The sequence below is a fragment of the Pseudophryne corroboree genome, chromosome 8 (assembly GCF_028390025.1).
Source record: "Pseudophryne corroboree isolate aPseCor3 chromosome 8, aPseCor3.hap2, whole genome shotgun sequence".
NCBI classification, from domain to species: domain Eukaryota; kingdom Metazoa; phylum Chordata; class Amphibia; order Anura; family Myobatrachidae; genus Pseudophryne; species Pseudophryne corroboree.
Window position 1 is genome coordinate 7,988,503 of NC_086451.1, and position 6,636 is coordinate 7,995,138.

Consider the following 6,636-nt stretch of genomic DNA (forward strand, 5'->3'; position numbering starts at 1 on the left):
TTGCTTGGGGAGGGGTGTTGGGGGTAATTTCTTTTATTTTTAAGATGTGCTTCAAAACTAAGCCCCGATATCTCTGATCGTGTCTTTTTTGGGACATCTATGGAATAATGGTGGAGGATATAATCTGGCGCTGGAAGTCCGGTCGCTGCTGTCCGAAGCTGCGGCACATCCTTAACATAAAAGACATCTACATTTGGAATTAGGGCTGAAGGTTGTATTTGTTCAAGATCTATAAGTATATAGTTTTGTCAGTTTGACACATGAATGTGACAATATACTTTATTTTTTGAGATCCATATTTTGGGGGTAATTCCAAGTTGATCGCCGCAGGAAATTTTTTTAGCAGTTGGACAAAACCATGTGCACTGCAGGGAGGCAGATGTAACATGTGCAGAGAGAAATAGATTTGGGTGTGGTGAGTTCAATCTGCAATCTAAATTGCAGTGTAAAAGTAAAGCAGCCAGTATTTACCCTGCACAGAAATAAAATAACCCACCCAAATCTAATTCTCTCTGCACATGTTACATCTGCCTCCCCTGCAGTGCACATGGTTTTGCCCAATTGCTATCAAAAATCCTGCTGCGATCAACTTGGAATTACCCCCTTTATTTCCGCTTTTATTAGAGTTATGAAAGGAGTTTTAAAAAATATTTGTGAATGAAGTAAAACACAAATCATGTGTAAGGTGCCAGAGAGTTGTGTTTTTGATACCTTACAATATAATGCTGGTTTCTGATCCTGGATTTCCTTCATATCCAGGGTCTAGTACCTGGTTTGAGTTGTGCCGCTGCTTTTGGGATTACTGCGAGCTACGCTGAGAGCTTTGTTGGCAGAAATGGGGCACATTCTCTCTACCGCTCTGATCTAAGGGGGTCATCCCGCCCTGATCGCACGCTAGGATTTTTTGCTGCGATAAGGTCAGAACTGCGCATGTGTGCACCGCAATGCGCAGGCGCGTCGTATGGGTACAAAGCGGATCGTTGTTGAGCGAAGGCTTTTACGAAGAATCCATTCGCACAGCGGATCGCAAGGAGATTGACAGGAAGAAGCCGTTTGTGGGTGTCAAGTGACCATTTTCTGGGAGTGGTTGGATAAACGCAGGCGTGTCCAAGCGTTTGCAGGGCGGGTGTCTGACGTCAATTCCAGGCAAGAACAGGCTGAAGCGATTGCAGCGGCTGAGTAAGTTTAATTCTACTCAGAAACTGCGTAAAACTTTATTTGTATCGCTCGGCTGCACATGCGATCGCACACTTGCAAAGCGAAAATACACTCCCCGATAGGCGGCGGCTATCTGATCGCAGCGCTGCAAAAAATAGCTAGCGATTGACCACCTCGGAATGACCCCCTAAATCCTTTCCGGTGACCCACCGACCTCTGCCTTCTGTGAATACTGCGTAAAGAACCTACAATCGGCTATATCAGCGTTTTCATGGAGGTGATACCTCCTGATATTTCGCTATCAAACCTCCTGAACGTTGTTTGTTAAATCATCTCCGTGTTGGAGGTTGTTTGCTACGTTCACTCGGACAAATGGCGTATCCACTCGGAGTCTGCGACACTTTCTCAGAAACCTAGTTCCACCCGAAAATTAACGTACTCTGAAAATTCAAAGCCCTCGGACAGAATTCCTTCCGAATCTTTGCCTAGGTCTTCAATATGGGACCCTTGATCGCGTTCAGCTGACCAAAAGCGGGGCGCTTATCAAACCTGTACTTGGTTTCTTTGTATAAATCGTGGGGGTGCCACGTGTCAGAGATGGAAATGTTACCTGTGGAGGCCGGTGCATGGATATTACGGTCGCTGAAGTGAATGCCACACTGGAAATTCTACCAATGTCTTCAAGTGGAAAAACCAAAAAAATGAGAAAGCGCTATTCACATTTGATGTGGATTTTATTTTTCCTTAATTAACAATTTCCGCTAAAAGCACATTATATATATTCAAATGCCGGCCGGCTATGCACAGACAATAAAAATATTACAATAAACTTAGTATTAATGTTCTGGATATATCCTTTCACCTGTGTATTATAGACTCTGATTTATGGTCTGTCTATATTATGACAGAAATTGACATGCATACAATGTATCCACCTTGTAATCTTCTCATATTAGTATATTGTTACTATTATAGCCAGGCAAGTGTAGGACGTGTGCCTTTGTAACAATATTAAACCATGCTGATATCCATGGATCCCGGGTTAATGGAGTACATGTGTTCACAGTGAATTTTGCCAATCTTGTGGTGGGTTTGTTTAAAGATGTTAATTGCAGTTCATGAATAAAGTTAATACATATATGGTGATTATACCACTGTGTACATATTGAATGAAAGTACCGTGCAGATGCCTCTGTTCAACCGCAATGATTATAATGCTCCTCCTGGCTGGTGTTCCGCAAATGCCTTTGGTTGGAGTTGAACGGCTTTTATCCACGGTATACTCTCTTTTTCCTCCCGGCCGGTAAGCCCTGTCCTCGGCCTTATCCGGAGTCCGTGAGCGGGTATGTTGAGAGTTTCTCCTCTCCACAAGGACTATGCTCAGTTTTTCCTCCCGGCCGGTAAGCACTCCCCTCGGCCTTATCCGGAGTCTGTGAGCGGGTGATGGTGAAAGTTTCTCCTCTCCACAAGGACTGTGCTCAGCTGGCTAGCTGGTGAACTCGGTCTACAGTGCAGTGTGACCGGAGATGCTGACAGACGCGTTTCTCCGCCTACTTGCAGGTATCGGCGGCTTCCTCAGTGTCATGAACTTTCTCCTCTAACTACTCCTTTTTAAATAGCCATTCAATTAATCAATCCATGTGCATTCAATTTACTAATCATTCCCTCTCTCCACAGGCATAAGTCTCTATCCTAATAACATTCATTATTACTTTATAAATTGCCTAGGAAATAGTTTAAATATACATATATAATATATATAAAAACAACATAGTGTGCATGTTATTAGGATAGGCGGAGAAACGCGTCTGTCAGCATCTCCGGTCACACTGCACTGTAGACCGAGTTCACCAGCTAGCCAGCTGAGCACAGTCCTTGTGGAGAGGAGAAACTTTCACCATCACCCGCTCACAGACTCCGGATAAGGCCGAGGGGAGTGCTTACCGGCCGGGAGGAAAAACTGAGCATAGTCCTTGTGGAGAGGAGAAACTCTCAACATACCCGCTCACGGACTCCGGATAAGGCCGAGGACAGGGCTTACCGGCCGGGAGGAAAAAGAGAGTATACCGTGGATAAAAGCCGTTCAACTCCAACCAAAGGCATTTGCGGAACACCAGCCAGGAGGAGCATTATAATCATTGCGGTTGAACAGAGGCATCTGCACGGTACTTTCATTCAATATGTACACAGTGGTATAATCACCATATATGTATTAACTTTATTCATGAACTGCAATTAACATCTTTAAACAAACCCACCACAAGATTGGCAAAATTCACTGTGAACAAATGTACTCCATTAACCCGGGATCCATGGATATCAGCATGGTTTAATATTGTTACAAAGGCACACGTCCTACACTTGCCTGGCTATAATAGTAACAATATACTAATATGAGAAGATTACAAGGTGGATACATTGTATGCATGTAAATTTCTGTCATAATATAGACAGACCATAAATCAGAGTCATTGTATTCATAATACACAGGTGAAAGGATATATCCAGAACATTAATACTAAGTTTATTGTAATATTTTTATTTTTATTGTCTGTGCATAGCCGGCCGGCATTTGAATATATATAATGTGCTTTTAGCGGAAATTGTTAATTAAGGAAAAATAAAATCCACATCAAATGTGAATAGCGCTTTCTCATTTTTTTGGTTTTTCTGTTTCTATTTCAGGGGCGAAATACCAATTGCCCCTGAGAGAGCTGCTTACGCACTTCTCTAATGTCTTCAAGTGTCACAGTGTTCTGTAACCCATAGTAACCAATTGGTTATCCACAGTGTAATGAAAGCGGCAAGCTGATTGGTTGCTGAGATCACTGTTTACACCACCATCTAATGTGTGTTTATTAATGTATCTTCAGCTTGAGCTGTTTTGGGTTTTTGTCCCATCAGTCTGGTGTCATTTATTTTATTGACCTATCTACTGATATTGAGCTTTCCACGCATAGGGCGGCTGATGCGTATAAGCTGGCGCTTCTGGGGCAGGCTGACGGCCGTGTGAGCTGTAAGTGTGTTTTTAAAAAATATATATTTTTGTCAGAAATGTAGTGGGGGGGAAAAGCAGTTTTTTACCGTATTGCCTTTTTTTTTTTTTTTTCACATTTTGTTTTATTTAACCTAGATTAACGTAGATTGAAAAAGCAATTTCTGTATTTTTAGAGCCATCATCGTAGGACAGTTCAGAAACAAAAACTCGTAAGAAAATTGCCCAGGGGTTTTGGACATCATTATTTGTAAACCATATAGGCGGCTGAAGCGGCAGAATCTGCCTGTGTGCCTTCAGGGCGAGAGTCTCCTGTTGTCTGCGGCCTGTGCGCAGTGCCTGTGCCTTCAGGGCGAGAGTCTCCTGTTGTTTGCGGCCTGTGCGCAGGCCCTGTGATTTCAGGGCGAGAGTCTCCTGTTTGCGGCCTGTGTGCAGACCCTGTGCCTTCAGGGCGAGAGTCTCCTGTTCTTTGCGGCCTGTGCGCAGGCCCTGTGCCTTCAGGGCGAGAGTCTCCTGTTGTTTTCGGCCTGTGCGCAGGCCCTGTGATTTCAGGGCGAGAGTCTCCTGTTGTTTGCGGCCTGTGCGCAGGGCCTGTGCCTTCAGGGCGAGAGTCTCCTGTTGTTTTCGGCCTGTGCGCAGGCCCTGTGATTTCAGGGCGAGAGTCTCCTGTTGTTTGCGGCCTGTGCGCAGGGCCTGTGCCTTCAGGGCGAGAGTCTCCTGTTGTTTGCGGCCTGTGCGCAGGGCCTGTGCCTTCAGGGCGAGAGTCTCCTGTCGTTTGCGGCCTGTGCGCAGGGCCTGTGCCTTCAGGGCGAGAGTCTCCTGTTGTTTGCGGCCTGTGCGCAGGGCCTGTGCCTTCAGGGCGAGAGTCTCCTGTTTGCGGCCTGTGCGCAGGGCCTGTGCCTTCAGGGCGAGAGTCTCCTGTTGTTTGCGGCCTGTGCGCAGGCCCTGTGATTTCAGGGCGAGAGTCTCCTGTTTGCGGCCTGTGTGCAGACCCTGTGCCTTCAGGGCGAGAGTCTCCTGTTCTTTGCGGCCTGTGCGCAGGCCCTGTGCCTTCAGGGCGAGAGTCTCCTGTTGTTTTCGGCCTGTGCGCAGGCCCTGTGATTTCAGGGCGAGAGTCTCCTGTTGTTTGCGGCCTGTGCGCAGGGCCTGTGCCTTCAGGGCGAGAGTCTCCTGTTGTTTGCGGCCTGTGCGCAGGGCCTGTGCCTTCAGGGCGAGAGTCTCCTGTTTGCGGCCTGTGCGCAGGCCCTGTGATTTCAGGGCGAGAGTCTCCTGTTGTTTGCGGTCTGTGCGCAGGGCCTGTGCCTTCAGGGCGAGAGTCTCCTGTTTTCGGCCTGTGCGCAGGCCCTGTGATTTCAGGGCGAGAGTCTCCTGTTGTTTGCGGCCTGTGCGCAGGGCCTGTGCCTTCAGGGCGAGAGTCTCCTGTTGTTTGCGGCCTGTGCGCAGGGCCTGTGCCTTCAGGGCGAGAGTCTCCTGTTTGCGGCCTGTGCGCAGGCCCTGTGATTTCAGGGCGAGAGTCTCCTGTTGTTTGCGGTCTGTGCGCAGGGCCTGTGCCTTCAGGGCGAGAGTCTCCTGTTTGCGGCCTGTGCGCAGGCCCTGTGATTTCAGGGCGAGAGTCTCCTGTTGTTTGCGGCCTGTGCGCAGGCCCTGTGATTTCAGGGCGAGAGTCTCCTGTTGTTTGCGGCCTGTGCGCAGGCCCTGTGATTTCAGGGCGAGAGTCTCCTGTTGTTTGCGGCCTGTGCGCAGGCCCTGTGATTTCAGGGCGAGAGTCTCCTGTTGTTTGCGGCCTGTGCGCAGGGCCCTGTGATTTCAGGGCGAGAGTCTCCTGTTGTTTGCGGCCTGTGCGCAGGGCCTGTGCCTTCAGGGCGAGAGTCTCCTGTTTGCGGCCTGTGTGCAGGCCCTGTGATTTCAGGGCGAGAGTCTCCTGTTGTTTGCGGCCTGTGTGCAGGGCCTGTGCCTTCAGGGCGAGAGTCTCCTGTTGTTTGCTTTGCATTATAGGACAAAGCACGACTGCTCAGGAATGCTGAGAAGCCGGTTCCAGTTCCAGCTGACACAGATAAATGATTTACATCCTGATGAGGCATGATGGAGCAAAGTCCAGATAAATCCAGCATTCACTGCATTACTGGAGAGGCGGCTTTTCCAGGAGAGCGGAGGGAAATGTCTCCTGCCCCCTGATATATAAATACCCCTGCAGTATGTATGACTGGGCCCATGTCAGCAATACACACACAGCGCGGAGCCAGCTCACTGGGACAAAGAACATCATGTTTTTGCTTCTTCGGTAGATGGTGTCACAATAATGCTGCAGAAAAAATGAAATCCTTCGGGGCGCTTTTTGTCTACCGATTGCTGCCTTCTAAATCCAATATTGGACCTATCCCAAAAGGATCCAAAAATTTAGACAGAAGAAAGTGATTTTGTGGACTAGATGGCGCTATCGTTCATGCAAAGGTGGAAAATGTGAGGGAGTGGGAGTACGTAGC